A 22,652-nucleotide genomic window follows, 5' to 3' on the forward strand; every position below is an offset into this window, starting at 1 on the left:
TTTTGGGAAGCAATAAAAAAGTGTCAATTCAGGGTGAACCTGCAATGCAGCTTCTTGAGGAAGGACCAGACACAAAATGGTTAATGACCCCAGGAAGGTGGGAGCAAAATGAGACATCAAGCCATTAACACCGACACACTTCAGTCAAACCCTTCTGCTCCCAGTCAGGGCAAAACATGCTCTGAAAGTCCAGCCTTCACAACCATACTTCTGCTTTCACTGAAGACAATTAGAGTCACACAGCACGGAAACAGACCCTTTGGTCCAACCTGCCCAGATATCCTAAATTAATCTAGTCACGTTTGCCATCACTTGGCCCCTATATGAGCCGGGAGCTGGCAGCTGGGACTAAATTGGGTTGGCTCTCTTGTCAGCAAGGACGGAGTTGGACCGAAGGGTCTGTTTCTGTGCTGTACATCTCTATGACTCCAGTCACATTTGCCATCACTTGGCCCTGACCCATCATATTCATATGTCCATCCAGGAGCCTTTTAACTTGTCATCGTACCAGCACCCACCACTTCCTCTGGCAGCTCACTCCATCGCTCAAGCGACTCCACGTTGAAAGCGTCTGGTCTGGTGCACCAGATGACATCAGGATAATCTCAGATCATTTTCAGATCGCATTGATATTCAGTCAGTGACTTTCCCGATCAGGATGTTGTACGTGATCAAACAGGTCAGTGGGTCGGCGATCCCCCACCTCTTAGTTCAAGTATCTCTACGAGAACTCCCTTGCTGGAGGGTCCCTTGGAGACACTTCAACTGGACTTCATTGAGTTGGAGAAATGAGTTGAGTTGCTATAAATATGTTTTGCTTATTGCTGATGTCTTTTCAAAGTGGATTGAAGTCTCCCCTCCTCCTAACACTACTGCTGAGAGTGTGGTGAAGGTTTTGTTTAAGGAAATAATTCCCCGCTTCAGTATACCTGCGTGCATTAGCTCAGACAATGGACCACACTTTGCATGTAATATTAACGGAGAACTCTGTTCCCAGCTTTGTATTTGTTGGCAACTGCACGGTGCTTATCATCCTCAGGCGGCCGGCCTTGTTGAATTTTTTAACCAGACGCAAGACTAAACTTGCCAAATTAATGGCCGAGTCTGGCCTCTCCTGGTTATGCTAATCCCTGTGGCCTTATTCCAGATGCGATCCATGCCTGTGGGCAAGACACGACTGTCTCCTACTGAGAGTCTCTCTGTTCACCCCCTCCGTACCCCTTGGAACAATTCGGCTCCCTTCTCAGTCCACGTCCACCACATGACCAAAACAATGATTGGTTATGTTCTTACTCTAACTAGTGTTATGCGGTCTTTCACTCCCAGGAGCGTGTGACCGACAGCGATGTTCCCTCCCTTTCAGCCTCGTCACGGGGAGAGCCTGGTTCGTTGGTGCTCGTCAAGAACTGGACTGGCAAAGGTCTCCAACCTCGTTGGGATGGCCCCTTCCAGGTTTTACTTCCCACCCCTACGGCGGTCACAGTCACTGGGCACTCAGCTTGGGTCCAACTGCACCATTGTAAATTGATTGACCGCACCAATCAAAAGGGGGAAAGACGAGGAGAGAATCCTGGAATCTGAACAAAAGGAGTGGACCCTGTCCATTTGGGTTTTTGAATCTTGCTGTTGTTCTAATGTTAATCTTATTACAGATACTTGAACTAAGAGGAGGGACATGTGGGGGATCACTTATCTCCTCACCTCTCTGATCATGTACAACATCCTGATGGGGAAAGCCACTAAGTATGGATGGGACCAGGAATGATCAGAGATTATCACCACCCATACTGAGGAGATGTCGTCTAGTGCACCGGACCAGACGCCTTTGACGTGTGGAACGTGATGAAGATTGATTATTGTAATGGACTCTTCCATCAGAAAGACCAGATGGTCCATCTGGACAGTAGAAATCAGGGGGAGGTACCATGGCGTTACCGAACCTGTCTTTTTGATCTTACCTGCAGACGCAAGCCTAGTGAGGATAAAAATGATCAACCCCGTCATTATGGTAAATATTTTAAGGACGCCCAGGAACACCATCCCTTTTTGTAGGACGGGCCGACTTGAGAAAAGGGAAGCCTGATAGGGGAAACTCCTCAATCCACAAGGAACTTATTTATACAGGCCCACAGAACGCTCTTCACCCCAGAGGCAGTAGTATGTTACTCCTCTCTATCGGAAGATGACTTACTTGCCCCGTCCCCAGTCCCCGATTCCATTCTATTTGTCAGACTCCCTACTGCCAATCCTGTGAAGAGAAATATCACTTTCCAATACCTCCGGTCTGTGTATACAAACAGCTGGTGTAACACTGCCTGGGGTACAGCAGGCCTGATGTGGCACATGGACCTGGAACAGAACCCTTCCCTTGTGCATTTATAGGCCTTTTCTCTTTTCAGAACCTGATACTGTCACCAAGACCATGTACAATAGAGCTAAGGGAGAGCCCAATGGGAACAGCATTCTGAGGACCATTGTCTCCCATACACTGCGAGTGCTCGAGTCACTTGGCCCATTTTGTACAGTGCTAAAGTGACTCCTCTTGCAAAATGTTGACCCTTTACTCCTGTAGATCTGACCAGACCCCCTGCTGTAACATTTCAGTAACCTATTTTGACAAACTCTCCCTAATATACACCAAACCAGACTATTATTTCTTCAGCTAAGGTAAAGCTACCAATTTCCTTGTCCTGGATGGCAAAGATGTCCCTGAGAAGGTCAGTATCGGAGCCCTTGTTCCCACAACAGTACCTTGTCCAGGCCAGTGGACAAGTGGATGGAACCTCCATCTGAGGAGGATGCAGCGGTCGGTCTCAGCCAACCTTGCTCCAACTGGAAGGATCCCAAGGGACTGGGTGACAATACAGGACACCCGATAGGCTGGGGAATCCAGAGTACCCTGAGGTTGGAAGGATCGGCAGGGTTGACAAGTCAACAGAACCGCAGTTCCCTCTTTTGCGGCCTGACCATTTGAGGAAATAAGAGTAAAGAGGCTCTGGAACAGAGAAAACTGGGATTATCAGACCTGTGTCTTTACTCTGTGCAGAATCGATATGCCTTAGACTATATACTCGCCTGGGAGGGTGAGGTCTGCACCATTGTCCAAGATAAATGCACTATGGGTATTCCTGATCTCACTGGCAATATTACTAAGATACAAGAAGAGATTCAGGTATTCCGTGACAGAATGACTGAAGGGACCAGTTGGGGAAACTGCAGATCGGGCCGATGGTACAATTGGCTTATCAATTTAGCTATGTCTGTTTGTCGGTATTGGTATTGTTAGGTATTTATTTGCTAGGCTTATGAGGGCCCTTAGTGATATAGATTTGCCCCAGAAGATGTTCCTTTCGCGATCTGATGGCTCATCCACACGTGTCGATGGCGATGATAAATATGACCAGATGAGCTGCGAAGATGGTGGTGCCTCTCTACAGGATGTTGATGGCTGGACCACCTTGAAGGGCATTCGTTTGGACTAGCCTTCTCTTTCAGTGATCGCGGTGCAATCAAAGGGAGGAATGAGGGTGTGGGCATCTGGGTGATGAAGTCTATAGCCTTAAAACTTGTCTTTAAACATTCAGACTAAAATGTAATGCTGAATTATTAAATACATTTACTGCACTAGAAAATAAACAGGCAGGAAGGCTCAGAATGAGGAGAGAACTTAAAGATAGGGACACCTGGGCTCACCAAGTGATAACAGGATGCTGTCAGGCAATTAAGAACGTTTGCCTCAGCATCGGTGAATCTGTGAACAGGACACCAAGTGATAACATTCATAGCTGTTCCCTTGTGAAATTAATGATAGTCTTTGAATCTGACCCTGAAACAGGACTGGGTACTATCCATAGCTTTGTAATTAATGGTTGGATCTTGTCCATTATAATGGATTCTTACTACCCCTTGCAAGCAGTGCATTCACAAAATAAATCTTTGCTGTCTTCAGCGTTCAAAAGAACGAGAGAGAGAGAGAGAGAGATGAATCCCGTAGAGAATTAACTCTTCGTGCTTATCTGCTATGGATTGAATTGAATTTCATTTTGGGGCTTTATGATGAGAGATTTTTATTCCAGGCTTCCAAAGAGTATGATTTCCAGGACAAACCAAGAGTGAGGCTTTACAGGTCTGAGTTCTCAAAGGATTCACTGGGCCACCTCCAATCTCCACTTTAACATGGGAGGTAGGACAAAATAGCTTCTGCTTGGCTAACTCGGTGGGACTGAGTCAGGCAGATACGACTCAGAACAAACAAGAATCCACAGACAGATGTAAATCCAGTGAAAAAAATTGCAAATGCAGAAGTAACAAATCTGCACCTAACCATCAATCGCAGAAGTAACATTTAATCCTAACCACCAGACAGGACAAATACGATTCCAAGAACAGGTTGTCTACAAGAAATTATGATAGATTAGATTAGATTCCCTACAGTTTGGAAACAGGCCCTTCGGCCCAACCAGTCCACACTGACCCTCTGAAGAGTAACCCACCCAGGACCATTTTCCCTCTGACTGCACTTAACACTGTGGGCAATTTAGCATGGCCAATCCACCTGACTTGTACATCTTTGGACTCTGGGAGGAAACTGGAGCACCCGGAGGAAACCCACGCAGACACGGGGAGAATATACAAACTCCACACAGACGGTCACCCAAGGCTGGAATCGAACCTGGGACCCTGGTGCTGTGAGGCAGCAGTAGCTAACCACTGAGCCACCGTGCTGCCCTAGGCTAAGTCAAAAATGCACGAGGACCTTGCGGGATCTGATTGGTTGTTACTATGTGATCATGCTCAATGTCTGAGTCTAAACAATGTACATAAGTTCTGTCCAAACTCTGTAAAAGTCGGCGGATTCTTTTGGCACTCTAGGAGTACTCATCGGTGGCTCAGTGGTTAGCACTGCTGCCTCACAACACCAGGGTCCCAGGTTCGATTCCAGCCTCGGGGGACTGGCTGTGTGGAGTTTGCACAATCTCCCCGTGTCTGCGTGGGTTTCCTCCCACAATCCAAAGATGTGCAGGTTTGGTGAATTGGCCATGATAAACTGCCCGTAATGTTAGGTGAATTAGTTAGACAGAGATGGGTCTGGGTGGGCTACTCTTCAGAGGGTCGGTGTGGACTGGTTGGGCCGAAGGGCCTGTTTCCACACTGTTGGGAATCTAATCTAATCCTTCTGGGCTGATCAGAGTCTACCGACCCGGTCGTATCATAGAATAAACTATTGCTTGTATGATTGACAAAGTCACTTCCAGGTGTGTTTATTGACCAATCCTAGAAATCCGAAGATCCGGACAGCAGTCCAGATCAGAACAACCAGATAGGAAATGGTTAATGTCCCCAGGATGTGGGGAGCAAAATAAGACACCAAGGCGTTAACACCAACACCAGGGAGAACCTGAACATACAGACGTGACAAACATTAGTGGCAAGCCAGAATCACAGATGTACAGCACAGAAACAGTCCCTTCAGTCCATGCTGACCAGATATCCGAAATCGATCTCGTCCCATTTGCCAGCACTTGACCCATGTCCCTCTAAATGTTTCCCAACATATACCCATCCAGATACCCTTTAAAAGGTTATAATTGTAGCCACCACTTCCTCTGGCAGCTCATTCTTTACACACACCACCCTCTGTACAAAGGAGTTTCTCCTTAGGTTTCTTTTAAATCTCACCCTAAACCTATGAGCAATCCCAGATCAAAGATCTTGTCTATTTACCCTCGCCATGTCCCACATTATTTATACAAGGTTGTAGGGTCACCCCTGTGGGATATAGGTAAAGCGGTGTTACTTCTGCAACCATAATTGCTTCTGCAAAGTGAATGAACTAACATCAGGGTATAATTGTTTCAGCTAACAGTGGAGTTAACAAGAATGAAAGCTATGTGAAGGAAATATATAATTGCTTTTGTATTAGCTACAATGTGCATACATGAAATGTGCCTGCAAACAATGTTACAGACAAACAGATAAAGGTGCTGTGAGGGGAGGGGGTGTAGATTAAGCTAGATGTGCTCGTACAAACAGTTTCACCATCTATTTCCTGCTTCTGCAAAAACAAAAAAACACAATCAAGGAGGTCAGAGAGCTCAGTGTCGGCGCAAAATGGGAGGAAACGTTGCTTTCGCAAACAAGGAAGCAGCTGGCAGTGAAAGAGGATATACGTTAACACTTTGTTCACACACAAGGCCGGATAAGGCAAGAAATAGACAAGAGTAATGGGCGCCACCGGGAAAGAATGGAGCTTGGAACATCAGGGCGAGGGGAAATGTGAATGAGGGAAATAGGCTAAATGTGCAGGAACGAAGGTGGAGGAAGAACAGAGGATGCAAAACCGGCTTGAAGCTGCAATGAGGAATATTGCATGTGCTGTACTTGTACCTGTTGCAGTTACTGGTGAGAATCGGGTGCATTTTAAACATCAAAACAGAAAAGATATCCAGCCCTCCCCCTTCCCAATCTCTATCCTTCAGTCCCTCCTCACCCGGGTAACTAAGACACATACCTGAGTTTGCGGAGTCTGCTCCCTCCCTGGATTCACTCCAGTTGCTCCAAGTGACCAATTTCCCCTCCTCCCATCTCTGTCTCCCTCCCAGGATGAAGAGTTGCCCAGAGGGAGGGAGATTCACTTTGAAACTGACAGGGCCACTTCCGCGTTGTGACGTCACAAAGGAACTAGGGGCGGGGCGAGGAAACGTGACGGTGAAGGAGGCGGGGCGAGTCCTGCAGCGGGCCGCCGCACCGCGCATGCGCGGCCCCAGCAGCAGACGGGGAGGACAACTCACTTTCCAAACCCCCTCCCTTCAGAGAATCCCCACAGTGTGGAAGCAGGTCACTCGGCCTCACCGACCCTCCCAAGGGTCACCCACCCACACCCATTCCCCCACATTGAACCCTGAGGAATTGTTAGAAACGAAAATCGCTTCCTAATAATCGCTCGAGTCAAATTCAGGAAAACAAAGGTTTATTTACAAGTGTGCAGAGTTGGGCACCCTTCTGAGAAAAAGGCGCCCCGAGGCTTACAAAGTTTCTCATTATATACAGCACAAGTCCCTCCCCTCCTTGGCTCTAACCAGCCACGAGGTTCACATTCTTAAACCGTCATTATTCTCCAATTTGCTCCCTTATCACAAAGTCTGCAACAAATGTCTCCAGAGTTGTTTTTTTACCCTGTAGTCTTATCAGTCAAAGACTTATTCTTCTCTGTCTGTGCTAGCGTTCTTATCAATCTGTAGCAGATGTCTCTCGAGTCGTTTTTCTATCCTGCAGTCTTATCAGTCAAGGACTCATTCTTTCCTGTCTGTGTTAATGGTTTCATCAATCAAGGACTTGTTTTTACTCTGCTCACAAAATGTCAGCATTTGCACAATTTAAGTTATCCTACTTTTGAGTATACAAAATGTTTTAGAAAAGAAGTAAAAGTCTTGTCGTTTATTATAGAGCAGCCTGTTGGTTCAGGCACATCTTAATTGTTTGAACCGAAATTGCCTCTCACAATTCCACCCTTTCTCTTTTTACGATGTGCCTGACCAAGATAAGTGTGAGAGGTAATTTCGGTTCAAACTTTAAGATGTGCCTAGACCACAGACTGATCTATGATAAAAGACAAAACTTTTGCTTCTTTTCTAAAACATTTTGTATACTAAAAAGTAGAATAGTTTAAAATTGTGCATGCAGTTTGTGAGCAGAGTAAAAACAAACAGGCCCTTGATTGATGAAACCATAAACACAGGCAGGGAAGGATGAGTCCTTGACTGATAAAGACTGCAGGACAGGGAAGCGACTCGAGAGACATCTGCTACAGATTGATAAGACCGCTAGCACAGACAGAGAAGAATAAGTCTTTGACTGATAAGACTACAGGGGGAGAAAGACAACACCTCTAGGAACATTGGAGACATTTATTGCAGACTTTGTGATAAGGATGCAAGTTGGAGAATAATGACGGTTTAAGAATGTGAACCTCATGGCTCGTTAAGAGCCAGGAAGGGGAGGGTCTGGAGACATTTGTTGCAGACTTTGTGATAAGGGTGCGAATTGGAGAATAATGATGTTTTTAAGAATGTGAACCTCATGGCTCATTAGAACCAAGGAGGGGAGGGACTTGTGCTGTATATAATGAGAAACTTTGTAAGCCTCAGCGCGCCTTTTACTCAGAAGGGTGCCCAACTCTGCAGACTTTCTAATAAAACTTTGTTTTCCTGAATTTGTCTAGAGCAATTATTAAGAAGCGATTTTCGTTTCTAACAGTTTCATAGCAAAATGTGACATCTCAGCTCAGACAATGCAATAAAGGTGTGAGGTCAGAGTCTTCTGTGTCCCGATCTTGGGTCAGACTGATTCTATTTCCAAAGTGGAATTCACAAAATATTGCACGTATTGAGTGCCTGCAGATTTTGCATTTTTTGAGCAAATATAATTCTGCAGATGCACATTCACTGGCATGGACTTCTATGTGTGCGTATGTGCATGAGGGAGAGAAAAAGTCTAAATCAGTGCTGTCTATCTCTATGCGTATTTGATAACAGATGCTTTATTTCTAGTGATGTAAATCCAAGCTGCATACGAATAGTTAAATGTAAGCGAGAGAGAGAATTCTTCAAGTTGGGCATGAGGACAAACCTGTGAGATCCCTCCTTCTGGTTTTCTTCCTCATAAACATACAGTAAACACAAACATGTATTTATTTCTCATTTTGTTTCATTTCTCTTGTTTAATTCCCTGCGATGATGTGGGAGAATTATTAGATTTGGGTCAGCCATTTTGTCACATATTAAAGCCTGGAAACCATTTTGAATCTCAGCTTAGTGCCTGCTTGCTAAAGCTTGTGTTTCCCAGGCTCAGCGGAGACGGTTGGCCTTGCAGCTTTACTGCTTCCTGATAAACAAATTCTTTCCTGACATGGGGCTTTATTTCCATCCCCCACAGTTGGCGAGTCAGGCAGGAGATACCCTGGTCCTCTCAGGTCACCGGCCGATATCCTTTGAGAGATGAAATATAGAGGGTGGTTGCTGCTTTTGTTGTGTCCAAAATAAAGAGGAAAGCTGGCCAGGGACAAAAATGCTGTTAGAAATGTTGATACAATTCTCCCTACTCAGCCACAAGATACTAGTGAGAGAACTCAACATGGTCCTAGCGTCTGGACGTAATGTTGCTGAGAGCACTTGTGCTTTACAAAGTTAGTAATAATGAATTTGCTTGCCCCAGGGTTTTGAGAGGTGAAACCCTATTTGATAAGCCCTAGACCCACACTGAGGTCCGTGCCATCCTTCAAGATGCCCCCGATCTGTTCGAGTGCCCAACATTACTTTTAATTGGTGAGTAGAAATCTGCAGTAAGTATAATCGCTCGCTTCAGGATGTCCTGACTTGAATGAATTCGACATACAGGACACATTGGGGCAACTATGAAAGACTCCGTTGTACTTCCCCCGAGTTGTGGACTCATGCAGAGACATGAACAACTTGCTTTGGAAATAGTGTTCAATTTACAAATGGAACAGCTGAGAGGGATTGAGAGTTTGCACACTTGGCTAAGCAGCAATGTGTCAGGATTTATGAGGCTCAACTCCTTAACTTGGGCTGTTCTGGAATGTGAGTGCCTCATTACCCTTGGAAGGAAGGAATAATCAAAGCTGACAAACTGAGACATGGAGAAAGTTGAAGAGTGTTACACAGAGAGAGAGACGGGTGCAGGCAGATAGAGAGTGTTTGTTAACCACCTCCTTGCCTGGTCAGCCTTTTTCCCTGTCGACAACTTGCTTTTATAGAATCACCTCACGTACATTGTTATGAATATTGTCTAATAAGAGTAGATGTATTTAGTAGATGAATCAAAACCATCCCAATGGCTGAAACAGCGGACACTCTCGTGTTGGACAAGTGGGAAATAATTGCATCAGTGAACCAAAACTCTTCAGAGTTTACATTCACGGGAAGGCCAAGCCTCAGCATTAGGACCGGGGCATATTGGGGCTGAGATGGAAAGGCCCGTTCCTAGTCCCTGCTGGGGTTCCCCGGTCAACAGTCAAGGTCATGGGGAGGCCGCATGGACACACACACAACACAATGAAAACGAGCGCCACCTCCTGGAGGAACACCAGAAGACCCCCGTCAGAGACACATCTTCAGTCTTCATCGTGAATGGTTCAGCCTGATCATTCTGCCTTTCACTGCACTCTTCCTTATCTTTCTTTCACTGACTATGTTTGATTGGGCCTGATAACCTCTAATAAACAGGAATTACAGTTTAATACTTTTTTTTATGCACAGAAGGTCAACCACTCTAGCTGCTAGGTATGTGCCCATATCCCCATCCATCCTGAACTCGTACCAAAAGCGAGCCCTTATGGTGTTTGAGCAACTTGCAGCTTTCTTTCCCCCTGCCTTTGGAACTGCTTGACTGGAAATCAAAGTCACCCCGCAGACAATCCTGTGCTCGGCTCAGTTCACTGTTGCGGCCCTCCTCTCCAGCGATCTCCCAGATGCCGAGATTTCCCATTCCTGATGAAACCCCTGATGATGATTCCCAATCCCTGGCACCTCCTGCCCCTGTCCTTACTGAACGCGAGGACTATCAGTCCGATCTCCAGGCACCAACCCCTGACAATCCCCCTGGCTCTGGGTATAATCCCCCTTTTGCTGACACCCCCAAACTCCTCTTTTTAATAAAAAAGGAGGGATTGTGGGAGAATGTGATCAAAATTGACAAAACTGCATGGAAGCCATATTGTCACAAAGCAATGTTTGCAGTAAAATGTAGCCTGTTAACAGAATGCTGTCTGAGCCCTGGCTAAGGAATTCTGTTTTGATAGCCTGACCTTGCAGCTGCAGGCTGTCTCTGCTCCTCAGGCCATTAGACTGTGCTGCTTCATAGAATGATGGATTGGTTCTCTCTGTCCCTTATCAGTAATTCGAGCCTAGCTGAACCTGCAGTATCAGATAACATTCAGTTTTGTAGACATGAAGAAATGTAGGTATGGACAATGTATGTGAACCTTACGACTGCCCCTCAGTTGCATAATTAATGGAGAGTGGGGCTTGTGTTTTACATAAAACTTGTAACATTCTGTATTTTATTGGATTACGTCAGACTTTATTTTGAACTAAGAGGTATTCCCCAATGGCAACGAATAAAGCTAGTTAATTGCTCAAGGTCTCCTCTCCTGACTACTTTACTTTAAACGATTTGACACACGAGTTACTTTGCTCCAACAGTACTAATAGTTACATCGAAGGGAGAGAGAATTCCTCAAGTACGGCACTCTCAGAATCCTGGAACAGCCCTATTTCTGGTTTACTTCCTAATGAACAAACATTAGGCATTTATTTATTTCTGATTTTGTTTCATTTTTCTTGTTTGATTCCCTGCTGTGACTACACTCTGTCTCTGGAAAGGTGACAGGCTGAGATTGTGGGTTGGCTTTCGATTGACTGAATGTTTTCTTGTTCTGGAAGCTGTCAAAGAGGCGTGAAAGCTTCAGCAGAAGTCCAGCAAAGGTGAGAACAGACCAACATCTTACTCTGTGGGAACAGGGAGATCAGAGGACAGAGAAATCAGGGCCTGAAACCCGAGCTGACACCAGACTACCCTGTGATCAGTGCTTTGATTCGCAGTGCCAACCCTCTGCCTTTACCTCGCTTCCTATCTGACTCCCCCCTCAATATTCAGGATCCAATTCTTGCCATCCTGAAGCCATGTGCCTGTAAGGACTCTCAGACCATAATTATTCATTTCAATGAGTGCAGTGAATTCATTCACTTTTGTTACAATGTGGCACACATTCAGATTCACCATGTATTGTTTCAATTTTTGTGATCTTTAGAATCCAGTTTTGATTGCTGGTATAGTTACTCTCCTTGTCCCTTTCTATCATTCTCTGATGTTCATTTTCCACATCACTACACTGCTCACCGGCCTTGATTTGGATTGGCCATGCTAAATTGCCTACAGTGCCCAGGGATGTGCAGGTTAGGTGGGTTAGCCATGTGAAATGCAGGGTTATAGTTTCATAGTAATAGAAGCAGGAGTAGGCCATTTGGCCCTTCCAGCCTACATTAAGATCATGGCTGATCTATCCATTGTCTGAGCTCCCCTTCCCTGCATTGTCCCAACTACCCTTAATTCCCAGACTCAACAGAGACACTCGGCCTTGCAGCTGTACTGTTACCTGATAAACAAATTCTTTCCTTGCATGGGAGTATCCTTCTCTTTGCAAGGACCTATTGTATACTTATCAGCTACTAACCAACACTATCCAGACACTGCGTTGCTGGGCAAAGTGACTTAGGTTGCTCAAATTCCTGCAATTAACAGTTTGCTAATTGTTAAATGATTGTAACCTATATAATCATACAACTCTCTGTTTCTCGTCGGAGTGACTTGTGACCATGAGGTCGACTTGGCTCTCCCCGTGAGCTCCGAATAAACAGTCAATAACCCAAGGTTTGTGTGTCATGATTACTTATCTAATACTTATTGGACTACTACGAGCAAGTCACCCACAGCATAATCCACTTCCATCCCCAACATGGATCAAGACACCATCCCTTTTTGCCAGACAAGTAAATGTCTCAAGCTCAGGAAACAAAGCCTGTCAAATATTAACAGGCTCAGATCTAGACCAACCTTTTCCAGAGTCTGTCCCTTCACCTCGATTGACTTTCTTTTTCCCCTCAGCTCCTACAAACCAACAGCTGAACCCAAGGATGAGAAAAGAAATGGGAAAGAGGGCGAGAAAAGAGAGTGCGGTCCTCCCAGATGTTAAACAGAGGAAGGAAGTTACAGTCTGGACTGAAGCTCAATCTTTATTCAGAGAGAGAGGAGCAACAGCAACTTCAGAAGCTCATGGTCGACCTTCCGCATTCAGACAGTGGCGGAGGTTCTGATTGGCAGGAGGACCAGGCCCCTTCCGGTCCTAGAGGGTTTCCCAAACATTGGTTTCCCCATCCAACAGTAAGGCGAGGGGAGGGGCCCTAAGTCGGTCTCACACATGCGCACCATGAACACTGCTCACGACCGATAGAGCGGTGTCTGGATCGCATAGGATTGTGGGTACTACATCAGCCATTAAAGAGATGAAATGAAGAGTCCCATAAACCTTCTTAACCGTCCTTTTTCATGTATTGGGGACGTACACGTCAAGAGCTAATCTTTAATCGATTTTCAATTGATAGACTGAGTGAAACACTACAGGGGTTTAACTCTCTATTTCCAGTTCAGTGTCAGTATATCGCTCTTTATCTGTCCTCAAATAAGGACCGAATCAAAGCCCGACGTCTGTTCCACCTGAACGTTGATTTTTGTTTAATTTGCAGGTTCCAACCCTCCGTTTCAATCATTTATTAAAAGTTATTCGTGTTACATGGGCTTCGCTGGCTAGCCAGCATTTAGTTCCACTTGAGAAGGTGGTGGTGACCTTCTGTGTTCCACACGCTGTACGGTGACCCACAATGTCCTGAGGGAGAGCATTCCAGGATTTAGACCCAGCAACACTGAAGGAACAGCAATGTGTTTCCAAGTCAAGACGGTGAGTGGATTGGAGGGGTACGTGCAAGAGGTTATGTTCCCAAGCATCTGTTGCCTTGGTCCTTGTAGATGGAAGTGGTTGTTGGTTTGGAAGGTATTTTCTAAGTAGCTTTGGTGAATTTCTCTGTTGCATCTTGTACACCATACACATTCCTGCTTCTGAACAGTGGGACAGAGGGAGTGGATGTGTGTGGAGATGGTGCCAATCAAGCAGGCGACTTTGTCCTGGATGGTATCAAGCTTTTTGAATGTTGTTGAAGCTGCACCCATCCAAGCTGGTGGGAGAGTATTCCATTACACTGCTGACTTGTGATTTGTAGAAGATGGACTGAGTTTGGGGAGTCACAGTATTGCTGACCTGTTGCCTGCTCTTGTTGCCATTGTGTCTGTGATTAGTCTAGTTGAGTTTCTGGTCAATTGTAAACCCCAAGGATGTTGATAGTGGGGTGTTAAGTGACAGTAACACTGTTGAATATCACGGGGCAGTGGTCAGATTATCTCTTTTGGGGATGAGTCATTGTTTGTCATTGGCATGGCATATATGTCACTTGCCACTCCTGAGCCCATTGGATATTGTTAAGATCTTGTTGCATTTCAAACTGAACTGCTTCAGTTTGTGAGGAGTTGTGAATCGTGCCGAACATTGTACAATTATTGGCGAATATCTCCACCTCTGACCTTATGATGGAGGAAGGTCACTGATGAAGATGGTTGAGCCTAAGAAGACACGACCCTATGAATTCCTGCAGAGACGTCCTGGAACTGAGATGACTGACCTCCAACAACCAAAGCCATCTCTCTCTGTCCCAGGTATCCCTGAACAATTCAGATACACAACAATATTTCAAAACTAATTGAAGGAATACAGATGAAACACCCCTCTTCTGGGAGTCTCCAGTGCAAGGTTTTCTGTTCGGGAAACCATCTGATAAGTGTTGACTGTCATCAACCTTTTTGATCTTGGCCACACACAGCGCCCCCTGTCCATTAGCCCCCGCCACTCCAGCGCTCCCTGTCCATTTCTACCCCGGCACTCCAGCGCCCCCTATCCATTCTCCCTCCCCACTCACAGCACCCCCGTCCTTTCCTCCCACCACCCACAGCTCCCACTGTCCATTCCACCGCCAACCACAGAGCCCCTTGTCCATTCTCTCTCCATCCCCAGGTTCTTGCCCATTCTCCCTCTATACTCCAAACACCCTGTCCATTCTCTCTCACGCCACCCTCTGTACCCCTGTCGTTTCATTCCTCAGGCCCTGTCCAGTCCGTCTCCCCACCTTCTACACCCATCTATTCTCTCTCATCCCACCCTCTGTCACACGTCCATTCTTCCAGCCCCCACCATCCATTCTCTCTCTCTCTCCCCTCCCCCCACCATCTGCCACCCCACCCATTCTCTCTCCCCTGAAATACACCAGGCTCGGAATTGGGGTTCAATGACAGAGTTTATTGCACAAGGAAATACCGGGGCTCCGGGGAGAGAAAGACACCAACAGCACAGTGTCAGCTCCGAGACTTCTCTCGACCTGGAGCACACGTCAAGAAACTTTTATACATCTTATGATCCAATCGGTCAGGGATGAGATTATTGTTTTTGTAACATGATTTGTTTATGGTAATACTTGTAGAATCGTTGATAGTTGATACAATCATTGTCAGTTCCAGCACAACCTTTGTTAATTTCCAGACAGTCGTTGTCAGTTTCAGTGCAGACATTGTCCATTTCAATGTCTGCATGGAAATCCATTGTTGTTGTAATGGGCGCTAATTGCTCTCCCTGAGAAGGAGGATTCCTGCAGCCCTGGCTATTAGCATTTGGTATTGAGTCTGTATCATGCTGTTGGCACTTCTATAAGAGGTGTTGGCTGGACCCAGACACTTCGGCGGGCAGTGTTCATTACTCATGAATATTCTCTCCCCACCCGCCTTAAACTAATCACCTGGGTTGTGAGTCCATTGTGCTAACATTCTGGTGGCCCCAGGCAGTGTCTGTATCTGCTCTGCTGTTTCTCTCCATATTGTGATCCAGTGGCCATCTTGTGTGTCAATTTGGCCAACTGATGGCTCAGTGACCATCTTGAGTATCTGTGTGCCCAGTATCACCCTGCCCTGTGCCATCTCCCACTTCTCCGCCACGCCCACTCTCTCTCCCCCGCCCAATTTCTCTACCAACCCCACTCATTCTCTCTCTCTCTCTCTCTGTACCCCCTAGTCTCTCTCTACCCCCACCCTCTGCCCCCCGTCCATTTTCTCTCTCTGTCCCCCATCCATTCTGTCTCTTTTCTCCCCAGCCCCCACCACACCATCCTTTCTCGAGCCTTGAACCATCTTTGACCGCTGGATCAAACCCTTCAAAGGACAGAGAGAGAGAGAGGGAGAGTGATAATGGATGGTGATGACTCTACCTGGGAGTCGGGAGGGGTGAGAAATGGCTGATCTTCTAAATTGAGAATACCTAAAATAATATCTTCAGAAACATCATTAAAGCCAGAAAACACGTTCAAGTTTTTTTTAAAAGAGCTGCTGAAATCTATCTGATTCTTTCACTGAAATAAACGCAGTCAGGCCACCGCTCAGGACAGGCTGGAAGGGGTGAATGGGTGAAAGTGAGCACTGCAGATGCAGGAGATTAGAGTCAAGATTAGAGTGGTGCTGGAAAAGCACAGCCGGTCAGGCAGCACTCGAGACTTTTGTCTGAAACGTCAATATTCCTGCTCCTTGGATGCTGCCTGACCTGCTGTCATTTCCAACACCACTCTGATCTTGAATGTAAGGGGTGAATGGCCCAGTGCTAGTCTTGTGAAGTTGGTTCCAACTACCTAGAAATAGCATCACAGAGCACAGAAACATACCCTTCGGTCTATGCCGACCAGATATCCTAAATTAATCTCGTGACCCATTTGCCAGTATTTGGCTCCTTATCCATCTGAATCTGTCCTATTTATATCCCCATCCAGATGCATTTTAAATATTATCATTGTACTAGCCTCCACCACTTCCTCTGGCTGACACGCATCAGCGTCTGTGCAAAAAGGTTGCCCCTCAGAAACCTTTCCCCCCTCACCCTAAACCCACGCCCTCCAGTTTTGGACTCGGGGAAAAGCTGGGGAAAAGACATACAAAAGTTGAGCAGCCGGACAGAATGCAAAAGTAATACAATGTCGAATCACAGGGAAAAACAAATTGTGGCTTTTTTTCCTGTTGGCATTTGGACTCAACATTTGACAGAAACACCAGCATTGAAAAGTGTGGTGCTGGAAAAACACAGCAGGCCAGGCAAAATCCGAGGAGCAGGAGAATCGACGTTTCGGGCATAAGCCCTTCTTGAGGAATTTTATGCCCGAAACGTCGATTCTCCTGCTCCTCGGATGCTGCCTGGCCTGCTGTCTTTTTCCAGCACCACACTTTTCAACTCTGGTCTCCAGCATCTGCAGTCCTCACTTTCTCCAAGAAACACCACCATCCCCCAGTGAGCATACTGCGCATGTTTCCCGGTGTCAGTAACGCAGTGCACATGCCCACGGTGTCAGCAAAACTCTGGGCATGCTCATTGCTTTCCGCAAAAAAAAGGCGCGCGACCTTCCTTTGATGGCCCAATAGGGAACCGTGGAGGACCAGAACAAAACTGGTCCTCCTGCCAATCAGAGCCACCCCATTGTTTGAATGCGGAAGTTGGACCATGAGTTTCTGAAGCTGCTCCTCCTGCTCCTCTCTTTCTGAATCAACATTGAGCTTCACTCAGACCGCAAATTCCTTCCTCTGTCTCAGATCTGTGAGTACGGCACTCTCTTTTCTCGCCCCCTTTGCCATTTCTGTTTCTTTCCGGAGTTCAATTGTTGACTTACACCAACTGAAAGGAAAGGGATTTAACCCTGGGAGGGGACGGACTATGGAAAAGTGATCGAGGTCTGTGTCTCAATTGGCAAAATAGACAGGCAGGAGGCTGGAAGGACACAGCAAATCAGGCAGCATCAAGAGGTGTAGAAGTCGATAATTCGGGTGTAACCCTTCTTCAGGGCTGGGGGCTGGGGGCTGGGGGCTGGGGGCTGGGGCTGGGGCTAGGGCTAAAGTGGGGATAGGTGACGATAGGGAGAGGGTCCGGCCTGATTAATCATTGGGTGGAAGAAATCAGGTTGGTGACAGGAAGGAGTGGTAGTGAGAGGCACGGGGCTGAGAAGGGAGTCGGGGGATGGAAAGGGAGGTTATTTGAAATTGGAGAACTCGATGTTGGGTCCGGCAGGCTGTAGGCTGCCCGGGCCGAAGATGGGGTGGTGTTCCCCCAATTTGCAGTTTGGTTCGTTGTGGCAATAAAGGAAGGCTATGATGTTCTTGTCAGAAAGGGAGTGGGAAGGGGAATTAAAATCGATGGTGACTGGGAGGTCTGGTCAGCCTCTCGGACCCAGCTGTGATGCTCACCAATCCGTTCCCCAAGTTTCGGTCTCCCCGAAGTCGAGAAGACCACAATTTACAAACACGTGGCAAATGCAGTATCTCAATGTGAACTTATAGTCTTTGCTATGGAAAAAAAAGCAGAAAGATGGTTTATTATTTAAATGGTGATACTTTGGGATGTGGAGAAAGTGAGAACTGCAGATGCTGGAGATCAGAGGCAAAGTGTGGTGCTAGAAAAAGGCAGTAGGTCAGGCAACATCTGAGGACCTTGAGAGTTGACATTTCGGTCCCGAGCACTTCATCAGGAATGATGTGTGGATGGACAAAGGGTCTGATTCTGTGCTGTATGACTCTAATCATCTTCGGGGAGAGCAGAAGGGTGATTGTCAAGGTTGGAGTTTAAGAGGAGCTTTCAAAGATGTTTGCCCTTAATGGGAGCAGAAGAAGTTACAATGAAATCTTGCATTTGTGAGACAGCAACTGAGTGAGTGAGTAAATCCGAGGTTTTGGTGCAAAGTGGGAATTCATTGCACTGTGAGGATGAAGCCCTACCTATTGAGTCATTTCTGCTGGTGAATGAAACCAGGCAGAAGATTAGGAGGAGTAAATTTAGGACAGGGATGAGGAGGAACTGCTTTTCCTGGAGTCGAGTGAATCTATGGAATTCTCTGCCCCAGGAAGCAGTGGAGGCAGCTTCATTAAGTATATTCAAGACACAGTTGGATGGGTTTTTGCATGGTAGGGGAATTAAAGGTAGTTGGGACAATGCAGGGAGGAGGATCCCAGATGATGAATAGATCAGCCATGATCTTAATGAATGGCGGAGCAGGTTGGATGGGCCAAATGGCCTTCTCCTGCTTCTATTACAGTGTAATGTAACCCTGCATTTCCCACGTTTAACCCACCTAACCTGCACATCCGTCATCATTATAGGCAATTTAGCATGGCCAATCCAAATCAAGGCCGGTGAGCAGTGAGGTGATGTGGGAAATGAACATCAGAGAAAGGGACAAGGAGAGTAAATGTACCAGCAATCAAAACTGGATTCTAAAGATCACAAAAATTGAAACGGTGAGTCTGAATGTGTGCTGCATTGTAACAAAAGTGAATGAATTAACTGCACACATTGAAGTGAATAATTATGGTCTGAGACTCCTTACAGAAACATGGCTTCAGGATGGCAAGGATTAGATTCTGTATATTGAGGGTGTTGTCTAATGGGAAGCTTGGTAAAGGTAGAGGGTTGGCACTGCTCATCAAAGCTCTGATCACATGGTAGTCTGATGTCAGCTCGGGTTTCAGGGCCTGGTTTCTCTGTCCTCTGTTGATCTCCCTGTCCCCAAGGAGTATGATGTCGGTCTGTGCTCAGTCCTGCTGGATTTCTGCTGAAGCTTTGTCCCCTTTCTCACCTTCTGGAACAATAAAGCATTCAGTCAATCAAGCCCCAACCCACCATCTCCCAGTCTGTCAGCCACCCAGGCACAGTGGAATCACAGCAGGGGATCTCACAAGAAAAAGGAAACCAAATTCGAAATGACGAGGTGCTCGTGTTTAATGTTTGTTCATGAGAAAGTAAACCACAAATGGGGCTCTCCCAGGATTCTTATACTATCCTACTTGAGGAATTCTCTCTCCCTTACATCTAACTCTGAGAACCCAGCTATGATTTACAACAATATTTACACCAACAGAAGTAAGGCACCTGTTCTCAAATAGACAGAGAGATATACAAGATGCACACATACAAGATCTCTCATGCACACACGCACACACACACACACAAGTTCACGGGAGTGAATGCACATTTGCAGAGCTGAGCTCAAGTGTCACTTTTTGTTATAAAACTTTAAGTTCGCTTGATAAGGTGCTTTCCAGGAAGTTCTGGGATTTGCATATTAATGACACCTGCAACCCATTTGTAAAGATGAAAGCCTTAACAATCCAGGTTTGTTCAATGGATCATTTCAGTGGCAGGACACTGTCATGTTTTTCTATAAATTCTGTGTCTTATTATTTTATTCTCCACAACCACTTGATGAAGGAACAGTGCTTCAAAAGCTAGTGCTTCTAAATAAACCTGTTGGACTATAACGCGGTGTTGTGATTTTTAACTTTGTCCAGGTTAGGGGGGGAAATTGCTATGCTAAATTACCCATCGTGCCCAGGGATGTGCAGGTTAGGTGTGATAGTCAGGGAGTAGAGCAACAGGTGAAGGGGAATGGATGTGGGTGGGTTACCCTTCGGAGGGTCAGTGTGGACTCGTCGGGCCGAGTGGCCTGCTTCCACACTGTGGGGATTCTGTGAAGGGAAGGGATTCCTGCAAACTGTGCAGGGCAGTGCAGGCTAGCCAGCCGGCCGGCCGCGCCCCACCCCTTCCTCTCTCCCCTTTTCCCATTCCCTACCCCACCCCTAACCCATTGAAGGCGTCACAACGCGGAAGTGGCCCTGTCAGTTTGCATGAAACTCCCTCCCTCTCAGCAATTCTTCGTCCTGGGAGTGTGTGGGGGGAATCTGTTCACTTGTGGCAACTGGAGTGAATCCAAGGAGGCAGCAGACTCTGCAAACTCAGGTATGTGTCTTAAATACCCGGGTGAGGAGGGATAGAAGGATGGGGTGGAGCTGTTTTCCCCATTGTGCCAGAGTCTGAGACTTTTATAAAATCATGAGGGGTATGGATAGGGTAAATAGACAAGGTCTTTCCCGTGGGATGGGAAAGTTCCAAACTAGAGGGTCATAGGTTCAGGGTGAGGGCAGTGGGGAGATGTAAAAGAGACCTCAGGGGCAACTTTATCATGAAGAGGGTGGTGCGTTTATGGAATGACCTGCCAGAGGAAGTGGTGGGGGCTGGTAGAATTCCAACAGTTAAAAGGCATCTGGATGGGCGGATGAATAAAAAGGGTTCAGATATAGAGGGGCCAAGTGATGGTAAATGCGACTGGAGTCATAGAGATGTACAGCACAGAAACAGACCCTTTGGTCCAACTCGTCCTTGCTGACAAGAGATCCAACCCAATTTAGTCCCAGCTGTCAGCTCCCGGCCCATATAGGGGCCAAGTGATGGCAAATCTGACTAGATTAATTTAGGATATCTGGGCAGGTTGGACCAAAGGGTCTGTTTCTGTGCTGTGTGACTCAAATTGTCTTCAGTGAAAGCAGAAGTGTGGTTGTGAAGGCTGGACTTTCAGAGCATGTTTTGCCTTGACTGGGAGCAGAAGAGTTTGACTGAAGTGTGTCGGTGTTAATGCCTTGATGTCTCATTTTGCTCCCACTTTCCCGGGGTCATTAACCATTTTGTGTCTGGTTGTTCTTCAAGAAGCTGCATTGCAGGTTCACCCTGAATTGACACACTTTTTTTTTTGCTTCCCAAAATCAGACCTGCTCACTCTCAGCAGGATCCCGGTGTTGTGAAAGATATTAACTTTCAGGTGGAGGTATCCAAAATTCAGAGAGATGTCAGTCTTGATGTTTTTGCTTTTTCTGCCCCTGTAAGATCCTGAATCAGCACCTTCAGGGGAATTAGTTTGAGCGGAGTGAGAACAGAGGGGAAGGGAGAGTGGGATGGTACTTTCAATTTTGTGGAACAACAAAAGAATATTCCACAGAAAGTAGAATTGCTTGTTCTGAATTTCTACCCTGTACTGATAGTGATGACTTTTGTAATCTCTTTTTGCAGAGTATATGAAAATCTGGAGACTGAAGTTTCAAAATCAACGGATGAAGGGCTTATTCCTGAACCATTGACTCTCCTGTTCCTCGGATGCTGCCTGACTCCCCTGTGTTATTCCAGCGCCACGTTTTTCGACTGACTCTCCTTTGTTCCGAAGGGGCGGGGTTTACGAGTCAATCCTGGAAGGGGCGGGGTTTACGAGCTGCGTTCGGAAGGGGCGGGGTCGACGTGTCCCCTGGGCGGAGGAGGGGGCGGGACTAGAACTTGGACCAGTGGGCGTGGCCATCCGGAAGCCGGAAGTGTGCCCGCGGCCTGTTTCCTCCGCTGGAGCCTCGCCTGCAGCAAGTAAGGTAAAGCTTTATCAATATTTCCTTTTACAGAGTTTGTATTTAATAACCAGTAATGGATACTCAATATCATCATAAAGCCCCAAAATGCAATTCATTTCAATCCATTGCAGATAAGCACTAAGAGTTAATTTTCTACAGGATTCAACAGTCTCAGCACTAAAATGGTCTCACAAGGGAACGGCTGTGAATGTTATCACTTGGTGTCCTGTTCACACAGATTCACCGATGCTGAGGCAAACGTTCTTCATTGCCTTACAGCATCCTGTTATCACTTGGTGAGCCCAGGTGTCCCTATCTTTAAGTTCTCTCCTCATTCTGAGCCTTCCTGCCCGTTTATTTTCTAGTGCAGTAAATGTATGCAATAATTCAGCATTACATTTTAGTCTGAATGTTTAAAGACAAGTTTTAAGGCTCTTGACTTTATCACCCAGATGCCCACACCCTCATTCCTCCCTTTGATTGCACCGCGATCACTGAAAGAGAAGGCTAGTCCAAACGAATGCCCTTCAAGGTGGTCCAGCCGTCAACATCCTGTAGAGAGGCACCACCATCTTCACAGCTCATCTGGTCATATTTATCATCGCCATCGACACATGTGGGTGAGCCATCAGATCGCGAAAGGAACATCTTCTGGGGCAAATCTATATCACTAAGGGACCTCATAAGCCTAGCAATTAAATAGCTAACAATACCAATACCGACAAACAGAC

The 22,652-nt window shown here is 46.4% G+C and overlaps 2 protein-coding genes and 1 long non-coding RNA gene across 3 annotated transcripts in view; 2 read left to right on the plus strand and 1 right to left on the minus strand.

Moving 5' to 3' along the window:
• Nucleotides 1–22,652, plus strand: part of LOC140460011 (uncharacterized) — a 209,542-nt gene that overhangs the window by 177,439 nt on the left and 9,451 nt on the right. The gene's annotated exons all lie outside the window — the stretch shown is intronic.
• The window catches only part of LOC140460739 (uncharacterized), a 200,566-nt gene that overhangs the window by 69,919 nt on the left and 107,995 nt on the right, over nt 1–22,652 (minus strand). The gene's annotated exons all lie outside the window — the stretch shown is intronic.
• Nucleotides 17,207–21,779, plus strand: LOC140460822 (uncharacterized). Its single transcript, XR_011954362.1, has 3 exons — nt 17,207–17,305; nt 18,859–18,996; nt 21,599–21,779. It is a non-coding gene; the product is annotated as an uncharacterized lncRNA (long non-coding RNA).

This window comes from Chiloscyllium punctatum, chromosome 36 (assembly GCF_047496795.1).
Source record: "Chiloscyllium punctatum isolate Juve2018m chromosome 36, sChiPun1.3, whole genome shotgun sequence".
NCBI classification, from domain to species: domain Eukaryota; kingdom Metazoa; phylum Chordata; class Chondrichthyes; order Orectolobiformes; family Hemiscylliidae; genus Chiloscyllium; species Chiloscyllium punctatum.